This window comes from Chiloscyllium plagiosum, chromosome 5, assembly GCF_004010195.1.
Source record: "Chiloscyllium plagiosum isolate BGI_BamShark_2017 chromosome 5, ASM401019v2, whole genome shotgun sequence".
Taxonomy (NCBI): Eukaryota; Metazoa; Chordata; class Chondrichthyes; order Orectolobiformes; family Hemiscylliidae; genus Chiloscyllium; species Chiloscyllium plagiosum.
The window spans coordinates 84,331,902-84,349,792 of NC_057714.1; the positions used below are offsets into that span (position 1 = coordinate 84,331,902).

Here is a 17,891-nt window from a genome sequence, read left to right on the forward strand (position 1 = left end):
AAGCTATATAACAATGATAATCTGACAGTTTCTGAAATTAATGGTCAAATTCCACCATTTAATCAAACATAGGACTGTCGAGGGGATAAAATGAAAACATGCATTGAAACTCAAAAAGCAGCAAGACCATAATGAGACAGTGACAATGTAAACTTCACAACTTGAATATGTAATGTTAACAGATTAACAGATTACGCTAATGTCCAGCTGTACTCTGGACATTAGCGTAATGTTAAAGAGTTAAAATGTACGGTCTTTCTCCCAGAAGCTGAACATTCTGGAAGTGGTTGGGGCTGACATTCTGTCTCACAGACAGCATGCAGCAATGTGGATGACTATTCTTTGTAATCCACACTTCATTTAGGCAGCTATTTACTACTATTCTACTGCTATTATCAAATTCAACTCTTATTCAGTCCCTTCCATTCAGAAATGCTTTCATAGCCATCCCCAACCAATCAAACTTGTTTGTGTGATCATCCCCCGATACTGAAGCATTTCACACCTATATTATTTTGGGGAATCAGAGAGTCAGGAAATCGACTGTGTAACGATTCCCCAGGATTAGGGTATTTACATTATCTCTGACCTCATCCTACCATTGAACCTGGGGTAACGTGGTTTTGGCTGGGGTGGGGGGCAGAGTGCCTGTGAGCATTACCAACTGACATATATGAAGGAAATGTGTTTCTTTTCTTCGGGGCCTCTTTTGACACGACTTCACACACCTGCAATGAAGGTCAAAGTGGGGTCACCTAGCTTGTACAAGCTTTAATAAACTTTAACTGCTTGCAGAAGTTGACATGTGCGAATTGCATGTCGTGTGAAACCTTGGCAAAAGAACCTAACAAATAACTTTATGGATTGAAAAAAAAAATCAGCAATAAATCTTTCTGAAATAAACTGTTTCTCGATATTAAAGGGACAAAGACAAGCTGTTACACAGAGCCTGGAAACAATTAGCCAAGTCTTGGTGAGATTATATAAACAAAAAAGCTTTGACATCTGCTTAATAAACAGGATGCTTGATTGCCACAAAGGACAAAGATTTCCATGCAAAAGATTTTGAGGAGGAAAAGGTGTATCCTCGAACAGACAGCTAACATTGAATCTGACAAGGAACAGGGAAGCTGTTTCTGATAAGACAAGCTACAGACTTGAGGTCTCCAGAAAAGTAATCAATGCTGGGATGAAAGAATCTATTGAAACATTAATGTCACACTACAAACTTGAAAGGGAAAACTGGATAAGAATCCAATAGAAGAATAAGTCAGTAGCAGAATTTCAAAGAACGACACTGCACAAAGAGTGAACTGTGGACACTTCCAGAGACAGACAGTATTCGTGAAATCCTGGCCAGATTCCATCATTAATCAGCTAACAGCCAAGTTGTGTTGTGAGGCTTGATTTGATTACTTGAGGGGTCTTAGTTTGGTTGCTACATGCAATAAAGTTTAAATTATTTCAGTCTTTGATTGTCTCCGAGATTTATTTACAAGTTGCTAAAATAAGGATAACTTGTGGGGATTTACTGACAACAGATTAGCACAATGAAGCATCAGCTAATTCTTTTTCTGCTGAATAGATTCCCGTTAAAATAAAAAAATCTTAACCTGAATGGCTTCCAAAAAGAATTTTCACTTTACCTTTCAGATCTGCGTAACTATTTTCTTTCAACATCTTGACAAGTTAAAGATAAAATACTTTCTGAATTGGAGAAGCATGGGTTTACAAGCGAAACCCAGCATGGGTTTGTTAAAGATAATTCATGTCTGACTAACCTGAAGGAAGTAACAGAGAACGCTGAAAGTAACTGCAGAAGCTGTGTCTGTACATCTCTGAAAGACAGTTGATAAGGTGTGACGTTACAAGATTGAAGCACAAAAGCATTAAAGGGGGCAATGGTAAAATGAATATGCAAGTTAGGAATAAAGACGAAGAGGAAGAAAATAGTGATGAATGATTTTTTAACTGGAGGTCCTTGGAATTGCCATTAGAACTATTCTCAATTTTGAGGACGATACTGAACTTGGCAAAACCACAAACTTGGTGGGGGAACAAGTTGAAATGGGAAGATGCAATTTAATGCAGATGAACAAGTAGTAATATACTTTTGAAAGTACAGAACACTGAAGAAAAAAATTCATTTTTGACACAGCGTTGATAGAATAGTATCCTTTGTAACATCTTGTTGAGCTGCTAATCAAATCATTAGCACTTGAACTATTTGAACTTCATTTCCTGTGCATCACATTAAACAAAGTAATCTAATAGCTTCTCTATTACAGTATAAATTTCAAAACCATACGTCATTTGTGTTACCAATGACATTTCTCATGTATTCAATCATCTCCCCAAGAGAGGATTCCTTTCAGCAGCTTGGTCTTGATTTCACAAATTCCATTGGCAGTACTGAGATGAGTTGCACTGGTTTGGGTCTGCTGCCTGCTTTGAATTCTCTGCCAGTTATACTATGTTCAATTCATGCTGAGCCAAATCTACTAATTTGGTCCTTACTATAAAGTACTTGCCTTGGCTGGAACCATACTGTCAACAATTTCTGACTATCAATGAACAAGATCCCATGCTTCCATACACGCAAACTACACTGTCAGCTGGTGTTTCAAAGCAGTAAATAATCCTACCTCACAACTAGTATTTTCTTTTGTGTAACAGAGACACCATGGAAATTGAAGGGCTTATTGTTTAGTTCTCTGACTAACAATAAGTGGAAAAAGATGAAAATCCTTTGCAGATTCGGATTCAGACCTTCATCTTCCCACTGGAGAACATAAAACAATCTGGACTATTGTTTATGCTGCCACAATGTTTTTACTTACAATTAATTACCTAATTCATACAGCAGCTGCAACAAGCCGACACAATAATTTAATCTAACCAATTCTGTTTCCATACCAAGTCTGGTTGACATGTGACTCCAATCCACAACACAACTCTCCACTGAAATGGCCTGGTAAGCCATTTGGTTAAAGGGTAATTAGGAATGGGCAACGCACACCAGCACCACCCACATCCCATGAATAAAAGTAGAAAATAACTGCTATTTGTTTCTCATTTGGAGGAGACACACGAGACAAATGTCTGAAGTACCTCTCAGTTCTGCTTGAAGATAGGTTGCATAAACACTAATTGGAATATAGAAGAACTAGAGGCAACCACATTGCAACATACAAGGTTCTTCGAGGACTTGATAGGATAAATACAGAAAAGTTGCGTCTGTTTATGGGAGCATCTATGATTAGAGAGCAAAACCTCAGAATAAGGGGTCAAACATTTAATACAGTGATGAGGAGGAATTTCTTCTGTGGAATTCTTTATTGCAGAGTGCTTTCAAAGCTGTGTCAAGTAAAGGGCTGAAACAGACAGATTGTTTTCATCAGTAAGGGAATCAAAATTTATGGTGAAATGTCAGGAAATTGGAGTTGGAGTTTATAAAATTCGCCATGACCCCATTGAATGGCAAAACAAAGTTGATGGGCTGAATGGCCTAGTTCTGCTTTAATGTCTTAGAGTCTTAAAATGATTCTGAAGCTTCCATTCATGCAAGACTGCTTCTAATACCAGGGAACTCCAAACTAAGGGGTGGAGGGGAAATACACTTACGAGTCTACTCAAAAACAGTTAAAGTTTTTTTTTGTCATTCATAATTCATATATTTGCACAAGTAGCTTACCACAAGTAGCTCTGACAGCAGTGATTCTAAGAACCCAAATGAATTTTTGAAGCAATGACAAAGAGATGATGATAGTGAGAAGTTGCAGACGAATGCACTGAACTCCTAAGATTACGGATTTATTCCATAATGCATATTTCCACTATTTGCTTAAAATGTCAAGTGCGATGAACTACAGATACAAAATTTATGGATAAGATTTATCCTAGGCTGCTCCTGGAAGCAAGAAAGGCGGTTGCTAAACCGCTGGTGAGGATATTTGCCTCCTCACTTTCCACAGGAGTCATACCGGAGGATTGGAAGGAGGCGAATGTTGTTCCACTTTTAAAGAAGGGTAATAGGGAAATCTCTGGCAATTACAGACAAATCAGTCTCACGCTTGTAGTCAGCAAACTTGTGGAAAGAACTCTGAGGGATAGGATTTATGACTATTTGGCAAAGCAGAGTGTGATTAAAGGCAGTCAGCATAGCTTTGTGAGGGGCAGATCATGCCTCACAAATCTTATTGAGTTCTTTGAGGTGTCAAGACAGGTCGATGACGGTCGAGCAGTGGATGTGGTGTATATGGATGTCAGCAAGGCATTTGACAGGGTTCCCCACGGTAGGCTCATTGATAAAGTCAGGAAGTATGGGAGACAGGGAAATTTGGCTATCTGTATTCAGAATTGGCTGGCTGACAGAAGGCAGTGTGTGGGTGTAGATGGAAAATATTCCGCCTGGAAGACAGTGTTTAGAGGTGTCCTGCAGGGTTCTGTTCTTGGGCCTCTGCTCTTTGTAGTTTTTATAAATGACTTGGATGAGGAGGTTGAGGGGCAGGTTCGTAAATTTGCAGATGACCCAAAGGTTGGAGGTGTCATGGAAAGTATCGAGAGGTATTGCAGGCTGCAGCACGACATAGACAGGATGCAAAGCTGGGCTGAGAAATGGCAGATGGAGTTCAACCTGTATAAATGCGAAGTGATAGACTTTGGAAGGTCGAACTCGAATGTTGAAGATAGGATTAAAGACAGTATTCTTGGCAGAGTGGAGGAACAGAGGGATCTGGGTGTGCAAGTACATAGATCCCTCAAAGTTGCCACCCAAGTGGATAGGGTTGTTAAGAAAGCATATGGTGCTTTGGCTTCATAAACAGGGGGTTAGAGTTTAAGAGCCGTGAGGTTTTGCTGCAGCTCTACAAGTCCCTGGTGAGACCACACTTGGAATACTGTGTCCAGTTTTGGTCGCCCTACAACAGGAAAGATGTGGAGACTTTGGAGAGGGTGCATAGAAGGTATACCAGGATGCTGCCTGGACTGGAGGGCTTGCCTTATGAAGAAAGGCTGAATAAGCTCGGACTTTTCTCTCTGGAGAGGAGGAGGAAGAGAGGAGACCTGATCGAGGTGTATAAGGTAATGAGAGGAATACGTAGAGCCAATAGCCAGAGACTTTTCCCCAGGGCAGGACTGACTGGTACGAGAAGTCTTAGTTTGAAGATATTAGGAGGAAGGTAGAAAGGAGACATCAGAGGTAGGTTCTTTACGCAGAGAGTTGTGAATGCATGGAATGCGTTGCCAGCTGACGTGGTGGAAGCGAAGTCATTGGGGGCATTTAAGCAACTGCTAAACATGCACATGGATAGCAGTGAGTTGAGGGGTGCGTAGGTTAGTTACTATATTTTACATTAGGATCAAGTCTCGGCACAACATCGTGGGCCTAAGGGCCTGTTCTGTGCTGTATGTTTCTATGTTCTATGAGAGAGCAAGAGTAACTAAGCGCATCCTATTCAGGTGTTACCCTGGAGTCACTTGATTCTGGCTTCAGGTCCCACTCCAAGTCTTAAATTGAAAAATCAAAGTGAACACTTCTGTCACCACTGGCAAACACCATCTTTCAAATTATAAGTTGTCAGGTTTTGCTTGCTGTCTCAGATACACATACAAAATCTTATTGCACCATCTGAAGAGGAACAAGGGAATTATTCCTGGTCTCCAGTTTAAGAATTTTTCCTCAAATTCAGAAAACAGATTATCTGGTCAGGATCCTGTTGTTGTTTGTGGAAGATTTCTGCCCACAGATAGGGGACCACATTTCCAACATTACAACAGTGACTACACTGAAAAAATATACTTAATTAGCTACAAATGCTTTGAGACATCCAGTGGTCTTTCAATTTTTTTCACTGACTTCCAAGTCGTTGTGCTGAAAACTAAACATTTTCAAGATTAGATTCACAAGTGTTAGGTGCATTAGTCAGAAGGAAATGGGTCTGGGTGGGTTACTCTTCGGAGAGTCGGTGTGGACTTGTTGGGCCGAAGGGCCTGTTTCCAGACTAGGGAATCTAATCTAATCTAAGATAAATAACAGAATGAAGGATTCAAGATTGTAGATCATTTGGGCTATTTGATCATGTGGATGATAATATACCCGAAATTAGGAGAAAAAAAAGGGGATGTGGATGATAACTTTGGACAAAATAAGCCATTTCCATGTCGTTTGAGGTCACAAATGGCATTTGAAATACCAACAAATTGCATTTAGTAAATGCTTCCAGTTTTTGGAAAAAAAAGGTGACAATTAATTTTCCTGTCACAGCATTCAGGAGAAAGGGTTCTGATGAATTCTGCTGGGGGATCCATCATGCTGTGCTCAACAACGACGGTCGAACCAGTGATCACTTCTGGATGTTAAGTGATACGAACCGTTAAACGTGCATATGTTTAATGATCGATTGTAAGGGCAAGCCTTCACTACGAACAGAAATGTACTATGTAGACATTTCCAATATAGATGATTTTTATGACATATGTCATAGTGTGTAAATCTTTATAGTTAATATGAAAGTAGGCACTGTTCCATTGTTAATTCAGATTCTTGCAAAACAGACTCCTCTACTATACTACCCAGTTTCTTTTGCCATCCAACTTTCACTTGGTGAAAACTTCACATCAAGGATGACACAACAGAGTCTGCATCAAAATGCCAGCACTTCTCAAAGCATTTCACCTTTGGCGTGCCTTTACTGCAGTCCACCTTTTTAAGCAGGTGCATGCACTTCTCATTCCAAACTTACAAACATAATCCTCTTTGCATTAGCATAACATCAGTGCATACTCACATACCCACAACTGTACAACACCTTCATGACTTAATAATTGATTTTTATTTTACTGCTTGTCTATAACCTCTGATTATGACAGTTTCTAAAAATTTGTATCTCAAACGCAGTTCGTAATCTGCTGCCATGATGATTTTTCAATCAATCAATTACCAATGTTAGAATCCATCGAGAAAGCATTGGCTTCTCTCCTCTGAGGCTTTCTTTTTTGTTGTGTGCGACACCAGCTCAGCTGACCACACAAAATTCTGCATGTATTATTTTCTCTCTTGATTCGCTTTGAGGAAAACCATCTCTGGTTAACTTGAATGTCACCCTGCAGGTACCAGTTAACTTATACTTACATCAGACAAGCTCACAACAACAGGCTCAGTGTCTGGACAAGATGAACAACTCAATCTGTAACCTAAATTTAAGAGTTGTCAAGTCCAATGGCGAATAGAACAGAAAATTGCAGACAAAATCCATCTACTTATTTTGGGTTTAGGGTTTTCTGATTATTTCATTCACTTTAGGAAACTATTTGAAAGTCAGTCTACATATACAAACATAGGAACCTGGTTCTTCTATAATCAAGTGCTCAGTCTTTTGTAATTAAGTGGAAATACAACATAATATCCTCCTGCTGATCACAGTCTTACAAAAACAAGTCTATTTTCTAACAAATCGGCAACAATGTGCCAAAATTCTCCCTTCACAAAGAAGGAAGGGAGTCAAGCTACCTTCTTGACCTCCTTTAGGGGAGCAGAAACTCTAACTTAAGTGGAAGTGGGCAAATAAAAGAAAGCATACAATTTCCTTTTGCGAATTGGCTATACAAGTCTGAACCAGGTTTTAATCAGACTTGAGCAGCGTGTCACCTTTCGACTGTACATTGCCAAAATCAAACTTCAGTCATCCAGCCTTCATGCTGTCAGGGTGATTGCTCGATAGTTGATTTCAGATGAGCTAATGACTGTGCATAGTCTTCACCCACAGAATGCCTTGCCTAAAGATATCGGTTTCTCCATCTGTCTATGGAAGCTCTCGCTTAGATTGAGTTTTGGAGAACATTCTGGCATTTCTAAAATCGGCTTGTTGTTTTCTCCTGTACGATCACGCCTATTAAGTTGCTTAGGAAGTTTTGCATATTCATAAATGCAATTTGCTGTTGTGTATAGTGAACTTAGAAGCTGACACTTCACTGTGTAATGGGTCACATGACACATGCACAAGGAAGGGTAAATGCACATAAGTTTTTATAGGTATTCATTCACCTTACCATTCAGGACATCCAAAAGTTATTCAGTGACAAACTTGTTCACGCTATTGAGGTTAAATGCAAATCAGCTGAATTTAGAGGAGCTTGATGAGCTAAATCTTTCTTCCAGGAAACAGGTACAGACAAGAAGGGACTACACATTTTATGAAACTATGATCTTAATTCTCTTGTAGCCAACTCCCAGAATGGGTTTGATTTAAATATTTTATTCCTTTGCTGCTATATTTCTTTCCTTAAATCGGTACATGTGTGTTCAATAAGTCAAATGAAAAATGCTGAAAACCTTTAACTGCAAAACAATTCTGGGAAAGCAAATAGCAAACAAACATTCTTCTACACAATTTATAACAAGGGTGACACAAACTGTATAAGGTATTATCCAAGGTTAAAATATTTTGCACAAGTATCAGTTGCTAAATGGCACCATAGTAACTGACGCTACAAAAACAAAGTGCAGCTATTGTGAAGCAAATCACTGTTTTTGTCATTTGACACCCCAGGAAAAAAAAATTCCAAGGCAACTCTCCAAGCTGCTTGGGGGACTTCTACATAATTGGTCTGAAGTGCTGAGCAGTGACTGAAATTTACAGAACTTGTTTCGTTTAATTTATCAACAGTTCTCAAGAGAAAATCAAACTATGTGCACATCTGAATGAAAAATCATTATTTCACGCTATGTTTGTCATTATTCCTTCAAATTGGAAACATAGGACAGAAGCATGCCATGCAACCTGTCAAGCCTGCTCTATCAGTTAATGCAATCATGGTTGACATTCTACCTTAATGCCACTTATTTGTGTCATTATTCCCCCGAATTCTATCAATTTCTATCTTGAACATACTAAATAACTTCCACAATCTCAGGGGAAAGAATTCCAATGATTCACCACCCTTCAAGTGAAAAGATTTCATCCCATCTCTGACTTAAGTCGCCTCACCCTGAACTTAGATCATGTCCCTAGTTCAGGGAAACATTTATTCTACATTGACCCTGTAATGCCCTCTAAGAATTTGCCATACTTCAGTTGCATCACACCTCGTCCATCAAACTGTCCAGAATACAAATCTAGTTTCCTCAATCTCTCATTGTAAAACAAATCCAACACCTCAAGGACTAGTCAGGTGAATCTCCATTGTACTCTCTCCATGGAAAGTGTTATTTCCCCTAAATAAGGAAGCCAAGATTGCACACAATTCTCCAAGCAAAGTTTCATTAAAACTTCACATGACTGCAGCGAGACATCTTCACGTGTATTTAAATCCCCTTCTTATGAGGACCAACAAACCACATGCATTCTTAATTTCCTGTGACACTTGCATGCGAGGTTTTGGTGATTTATAAGAAGGGCATCGAGGTCCCTTTGGATATTCTACTTCCTAACCTTTCAACAGTTGAGATATACTTGGCCTTTTATTTCTGACAAAAAAAATTGATAAATTCACTTATTCACATAATATTCCATGTGTCGTCTTCTGTCCACGTTCTGTGAGCTTTGTTGGCAACACCATCATTTATCATCCATGCTACTTGCCCTTCTTGGGCCATTTTCTTGAACTGCTGCCAACAACCTGAAGAAGATACTCCCAAACTTCGATAAATGTATGGAGCTTTATGACTCTGATGCAGTCATAATCAAAGGACATAGTCAGGACGTCTTGTCTCATGGTGATGTCGTATACCTTGCATTTGGGGCACTTTTCCTTCTTGTTGACGGAGATCATAAGTCTGAGGGGTGATGCCAAAGAGAATATTTGGAATTATCTATCTTGGTTGTCATGTTTACATTTGCATTATTTAAGACTGAGATGGACAGATTTTTGGTCTGTCAGAGAACTACGGTAAATGGTGAGTGGGTGGAAAGTGAAATTGATGTCCAAGATCAGCAATGACCACAGTGACTAACAGAACTGGCTGGATGAGCTGGAGAGTCTGATGTTTCCAGGCAAGCTTTGACATCTTGCAGCCTCCAGATGAAATATGTAATCCCTGTAATCTATCAATTCACTGAAAAATTATTCAAATTGTCAAACATGCCAGCAACTTGCCTTAAACAAATCCACGTCAGCTCTGATGGATTTACTCATACATTTCTAAATGCTTGCAAAATGTTTACCTGCTGATAGTACTTATGCACTAACTTTATCTTAATTTCCCAAAATTCAAGTACAACATTTATCGTCATCATTTATTCAACATACACAATAAAACTTCCTCCTTCATTTCTTTTTACCCTCTCTCTGGAACAGATTCCTGAATCCTGTCATGATGATGAATTATATGCACATTTCAAAAGGACATTAAGTTCCTAAAAAGACAGCACTTGAAGCTCCAGGTGGCAGAACAAACTACTGCAGTCTCCTCCATGTTTGCCGAACTCATTTAGGTAGCATGTTAAGTTTTGCTCAGTGTACCTTATATCTGTCTCAGACTTTTCACCCTCCAGAAAGAATGTGATTGGGGTGGATAGATCAAGACAGCACTATTTTCAAGCAAGTCAGACCAGATCTTATCCAGTTTATCTTTTCACATGCTCAATTCAGCATTTCATGCAGAGTAATTACGAAGTTACATACTTATATTAATGCAATTGTCAAAAAAAATTTCATTCCAGTATGAATGTTTTCTCAATACCTATGAAGCCCAGCAATTTAATTTTTCCCATTGCAGATGGTAGCCTGTGTGTCTTCATGAAGAAATTTACCCTTCATTGCTGGCTGCTCTTCCTAGTTTGCACCAGGATGCCCCACACTGCCCTTGTGCATGCACACAAATGTCACAATGAAAGTCAGCAGCAAACTGATAGTTTAACAGATGGAACTGACCTTAAGGATCATTGTTCTGGGACTTACAGGTATGCTCAGCTCTAATGCTATCATCCATTGCAAAAGAAGTCAAAAATAAATACTCAAGACATAAATTTCACAGTCGTTGGCTCAACAGCTGCTTGATATTGAAGAACATTAACTACAGAGCAATCACTGTGAAAAAGGCAAAATTCTGATGCTCTTTCTCCTGCCAATGTTAATTTTCATTGTCAGCTGAATAAACTAATGGAAATGTCAGTGTTTGTTAAACTCAAAAACAAAAATATTGTCCATCAATAGCAAAGTGACTTTAGTCATCAGCTACCTCTGCCATTTGAATGCAGTCTGTGGCAAATGAAGGGAGGAGGTGCTAACATCATGATAATATTACTGGAGTAAATCCAGAAACCAGGGTAAAGCTTTGGAGACATGGGTTATAAAACCCCCATGGCAAATGCTGATATCTGAATTCAAAAGTAAATCTGGAAATCAAAAGCTCGCCAGATGGCAACTATAAAGTCACTGATTGCAGATTTTTTTTAAAAATGACCTGCTCCACCTTTATCCCAAAGAAGAAAAGCTGCCACTGTCACCAGCTCCGGCCTCCATGTGACTCCAGACAAACAATCATGTGGTTGACTCTTAACTGACCTCTGAAGAGACTGTTGAAACTTTATTGCTGGAACAGCACAGCAGGTCAGGCAGCATCCAGGGAACAGGAGATTCGACGTTTCGGGCACAGGCCCTTCTTCAGGAATGAGAAGAACAGAAACAGAATCCCCAAGTGGAAAATGAAGTGTTGTTCTTTGAACTTGCGTTAAGGAACACTGCAACAGATCTGGGACAGAAATGTTGGTGTAGGAACACAGTGGTGTGTTGAAGTGGAGGCAGTGGGAAACTCTGGGTCATGTTTTACAGACAGAGTGTAGGTGTTCAGCAAAGCGGTCATCAAATCTGTGTTTCATCTCCCCCGATATACAGGAGACCACATTCTGAGCAGTGAATGAAATAAATGAGTTGAGAGAAGTGCAGGTAAGCTGCTGCTTCACCTGGAAGGTGTGCCTGAGGCCTTGGATACTGAGGTTGGAGGAAGTAAATCGGCAAGTAAGTCACCTTGTGCAAGACCAACCCCTTCCCACAAACGTCACTTCAATATATTACCACCTTTCCTGAGCTGTTAACAGTTCTGATGAAGAATCGCCAGACTCGAAATATTATCTTGCTTTCAAAGAACACAGAACATTACAGCACAGTCCAGGCTCTCTGACCCTCAATGTTGTGCTGACCTGTGAAACCAGCCTGAAGCTGAACTAACCTGCATTGTTGCATTATCATCCATATGTTTATCCAATGGCCATTTAAAAAGACATTAAAGTCGGTGAGTCTACTACAGTTGCAGGCAGGGAGTTTCACGCCATTACTACTCTCTGAGTAAAGAAACTACCCCTCTGACATCTGTCCTATATCTATCACCGCTCAATTTAAAGCTATGTCCTCTCATGCTAGCCATATCTTCTCCTGCTGAACACTCTCTGCTCATTCCTGAAGAAGGGCCTGTGCCCGAAACGTCGAATCTCCTGTTCCCTGGATGCTGCCTGACCTGCTGTGCTGTTCCAGCAATAAAGTTTCAACTTTGATCTCCAGCATCTGCAGACCTCACTTTCTCCTCTGAAGAGACTGAGCAAGCCTCTCAGTTGTATTCAGTTGCAACCTGCCAGAGCCTGAAAAAATGAGTGAAACTGGGCTCATGATCTGGGATCAACCTCGGTACAAGAAATAACAACTCCGAAGAGCACGAATAATCCTACAAAGTCTGCTGCAACAAATCCAAGTTGAGATGAGGCAAAATTAATCCAGCTATCGCACACCCAAACACGATCATAAATAGGAACCATTCCTTACACAGTGTCCATGACATCACCATCTCTAACTTTGGTTATGCCCTGTCCGAAGAGCACGACAGATCCACCAGAGAAAGCAGCACTCTGGTACACATTTAGTAAAGAGTTGTTCTGCAATGCCTCAACATCCATGCATATTGTGCCAATCAAGGAGTTACTTGGTTCGAAATAGCATCAAGCTTCTTCAGTGATGCAAGAGTTCAACCCAAACAAGCAAGGAGGGAGCTTTCCATCGCATTGCTGACTTGTGCCTTGTAGATTGGAACAAGCATTAGGAATCAGCAGGTGAGTTACTTACAACAGGATGCCTCTGACGTACTCTTGTAAGCACATTACTTACAAGTAGTCCTGCAATAACGCACGTTTATTAAATGCGATTTATCTGTAATGCAATTTGTGAACTGCCGACTTTTTTTTATAAAGCGAACTCCCATTCGCCGTTATGAGATTTTCAGCCCCAACACTAGGTCTCGTCATCACGCGATCAGTCGGTTTGTGTGCTCTCTCATCAAGAGCTCAGTGAATGCTATTTTGAAATGTTTGAGTTCGTAGGCTTGGAAAAGCATTATGAGCATGTCTCTACAGTCTGAGTACAAGCATCTGAAAGCAATCTGCTAATTTAAACACAGATTAAGAGTGAAAATTTCACTGGCATTGACAATAAAAGGAATGTTGAGGAGCAGTTTGAAACTTGGCTTTATTGTTTGTCTCAAAAGCTTTTTTCTCTCTTAGTTTAAAAAAAATGTTTAGATGTTAAAGAATATCTGCACTCATGTGAATCTGCTTCAGTGACTAATCATGATGGTAATCAACTGGAAAAACATGCCAGTATGAGGCTTGGACGTAGTCAGTCAGCTGCTCAGGGTGGTCAGAGTCAGGAAACTCTGCACATACTGGGTGAGGGAGAGAAAGGTGGGTGGCATACTGTTCCTTTTGGTGCATGTATGGAGATGTTCTGAGGGGGTGTGTAAGCTGTGCAGAAGAAATTCAGGGTTAGTCTGGGTCAGATGTTAGTAAGGATAAGAGTGTATGGGGAAGATGTTGCAGGAAATGGTGGGTACTGTAGCAGAAATATAGTGAGTGTGAAGTATCAATGAGAAGATGGTGGCCCTTTCCCCGACAGAGCGGAAAAAGAGACTGCACTGGCCTGGTGGTAACCCTGGTCCAGATTGGGGTGGTTCCAGAAGAATCTCGTCCTCTGTTGGCCTGGGAGAAAAGGACATCCTGCCTTGCATCACCCCATCCCCATTAGCAGCATCTCCATGTCTTTGCCACAAAGAGAGGCACCAATTTTCAATTGTCTGCCACATCCAGGGCCGATATCAGATACCATGCAGGGCAGCTCCGGACTGACAGCTCATGTCTGAGTCCACAATACCTTTTTAAAGATGGTGCTGCACCATGGATGTTGGTCAATTCTGGGATATCCAGAAAGTGATGAGTTGTTTTGGGAATAGCAGCTGGTATGGTAGTGCAAGAATGTGAGAGAGGGACACCAAATGATAATAAATCAGGGCAGGTTTTGTAAAATAAGGTGATAGACGTTCCCAAGCATCTCCTCCGAACAACTTGACAAACCTAATAGCGAAAGCAATTAAGATTCACCCCTTGATCTATCAAGGCAGGTTGCATTCTGGAATCTGACTTGTGCAGTGTTACCAGTGGATAGGATCAGAAGACTGGCTAAAATGTAGTGCAGCCATCAGGTATTGATACCAATCAATGAGGGGGGGTAATCAATTGAAGATTCTGATAAATTGCACTATACAGTACCATACAACAGGTCTATTACAACAGGTCAAAACTTACTTAGAATGTGCTATCATTTATGTCAGGCTAATGATTATTTTTGATTCAAATTTTACTGGTATTTTTGGTGGTTTGCCCTAACCCTGTTTTTCCCAGAAGCCCCATTATTTCTATTGCACGATCTTCTGTGACATGGCATCACACAGGAACGCAACTAGTGTTGTAGGAGAACAGCCTGTATACAGTTTGTTGATAGTGGGGATACAACGATGGTAATACCATATCATATTAAAGGACACAAACATAAAAGATAGGAGGAGGCCATTCAGTGTCTTGGCATCAACTACTTCCTGTAGTAATAAATTCCACAGGCTCACCACTCTTCAGGTGAAGAAATGTCTCCTCATCTCCATACCCTGAATCCTCAGACTATGACCTCTGGTTCTGAATGCACCCAACATAGGGCAGATGCAGGGAGGATGTTCCCAGTCTCGTCCTGTTAGAACTTCATAAATCTGAGATTCCCCCCCCCTCATTGATTTGAGCTCCAGTAAAAACAATCCTAAGCTAGTCAATTTCTGCTCGGACAACAGTCCTGCCATCCCCGCAAATCAGCCTGGTAAACCTTTGCTGCACTCCCTTGAGAGTGAGAGCATCCTTCCTCAGGAAGGACACCAGAGCTGCACACAATATTCCAGGTGCGGCCTCACCACGGCTCTGTATAACAGCAACAACCCATCCTTGCTCCTCTACTCTAAACCTCTTGCAATGAAGGCCAACATACCATTTGCCTTCTTTACCACCTGTGTGCTTACCTTCGACGACTGGTGCACAAGGACATACAGGTCCCGCTGCACACTCCCCTCTTCCAATTTACAGAGTCAAGAGTGGGGCACTGGAAAAGCACAGCAGGTCAGGCAGCATCCATGGAGCAGGAGAATAGACATTGTAGGCAATAGCCCTTCATCAGGACTTCTTGCCCACAACGTGGATTCTCCTGCTTCTCAAATACTGCCTGACCTGTTGTGCTTTCCCAGCACCCCACTCTCGACTCTGACCAATCCAGTATTTGCACTCCTCAATTTCTCCACCAGTTTACAGCCAGCCATTCAGGTACTAATCAGCCTTCTTGTTTTTGTCATGGACAATTGTCAGATTTGCTCTCACTGAATATGATCATTGCCTGGAATTTGAGGTGTAAATATTAAAGCTATTTTTCATCCCAAACCTGGATATTGTCCATAACTAGCAATTGGATAGCAATATCTGAGGAGTCACAAATGATGCTGACCTTAATACTATCACGAGTGAACATCCCGACTTCTGACCCTACGACAGAAGGAAGATCTTGGATGAAGCTGAAGATTGTTGGATCTAATACACTACTTTGAGGAACTCCTGTAGAGATGGTCAACCTCCAACAATCACAACCATCTTCTTGTGTGTCTGGTATAACTCCCACCAGAGAGTTCTTTTTGCTAGGTTCCCACTGACTTGAGTTTTGCCAGGGCTCCTTGATACTCCCATACTTGGTGAAATTTTCAGCTTTATGTCAAAGACAGTCACTCTCGTGTCACCTTGGGAATTTCACTCTCCTGTCAATCTTTAAACCGAGATTACAATGGAGATTAGGAGCTGAGTGGACCTTAAGGATCCCATACAACAAGAATATGTGTCGGACTAGTCAGCCAACTCATATTTCATAGTTGACTAAAGTTTATTCATAATTACGCAATTAAAAATACTCATTGATAAATCTCGGGCCATTAAGAAGAGAGAGGATGTCCTGTTGACACAGCATCATAGCAAGACCCAGTCATTCTTGATCTTTGGATTGTTGTGCATAAAACTTGCAAAATATATTCAAGTAGCCAGTTTAGGAGAATAAACATAGTCAGGGTCATAGAGATGTACAGCACAGAAAAGGACTCTTTGGTCCAACTCGTTCATGCCAACCAGATATCCTAACCTTATCCCGTCCCATTTGCCAGCATTTGGTCCATATCCCACTAAACCCTTCCTTTTCATATACCCATCCAGATGCTGTTTAAATACTGTAATTGTACCAGCCTCCACCACTTCCTGTGGCAGCTCATTCCAGACACACACCACCCTCTGCATGAAAATGTTGCCCCTTTAGGTCCCTTTTATATCTTTCCCCTCTCACCTTCTGGACTCCTCCATCCCAGGGAAAAGACTTGTCTATTTATCTTATCCATGCCCCTCATGATTTTATAAACCGATTTTAGGTCACCCCTCAGCCTCTGATGCTCCAGGGAAAAAAGCCTATTCAACCTCTCCCCACAGCTCAAATCCTCCAACTCCAGCAACATCCTTATAAATCATTACTGAACCCTTTCAAGTTTCACATCATCTTTCCGATAGGAAGGAGACCAGAATTACATGCAATATTCCAAAAGTGGTCAAACCAATGCCGCGACATGACCTCCCAACTCCAATAAAGGAAAGCATACAAAATGCCTTCTTCACTATCCTATCTACCTGTGACTCCACTTTCAAGGAGCTATAAACCTGCACTCCAACGTCTCTTTATTCAGCAACACTCCCTTAGACCTTACCATTGAGAGTATAAGTCCTGCTAAGATTTGCTTTCCAAAAATACAGCACCTTACATTTATCTAAGTTAAACTCCATCTGCCACTTCTCAGCCCATTGGCCCATCTGATCAAGATGCTGTTATAGTCTGAAGTAACATTCTTGGCTGTCCACTACACCTCTAATTTTGGTGTCATCTGCAAACTTACTAACTGTACCTCTTGTGCTCACATCCAAATCATTCCTATAAATGACGAAAAGCAGTGGACCCAGCACTAATCCTTGTGGCACTCCATTGGTCACAGGCCTCCAGTGTGAAAAGCAACCCTCCACCACCACCCTGTCTTCTCCCTTAAAGCCAGTTCTGTATCCAAATAACTAGTTCTCCCTTATTCCACGAGATCCAACCTTGTTAACCAGTCTCCCATGAGTAACAATGTTGAATGCCTGACTGAAGTCCGTATAGATCATGTCTACCACTCTGCCCTCATCAATCCTCTTTGTTGCTTCGTTGAAAAAACTCAAATTCGTGAGACATGACTTCCCACATACAAAGCTATGTTGACAATCCCTACCTTTCCAAATACAGGCCAATCCTGATCCTCAGAATTCCCTCTGCCAACCATCAAGGTCAGGCTCACTGGTCTTTACTTGTCTAACTTTTCCTTACCACCTTTCTTATACAGTGGCATATTTGCCAACCTCCGGTCTTCCGGCACCTCACCTGCAACTATCGATGATAGAAATATCTCAGCAAGCGACCCAGCAATCACTTGTCAAGCTACTCAGTGTTCTAGGGTATGTCTGGTCAAGTCCTGGGAATTTATTCAT

General features: G+C 40.9%; 1 protein-coding gene across 8 annotated transcripts in view; it reads right to left on the reverse strand.

Annotated features, from left to right (window-relative positions):
• mpp7a (membrane palmitoylated protein 7a) overlaps positions 1–17,891 on the reverse strand; it is a 429,268-nt gene that overhangs the window by 345,032 nt on the left and 66,345 nt on the right. The window lies entirely within an intron of this gene.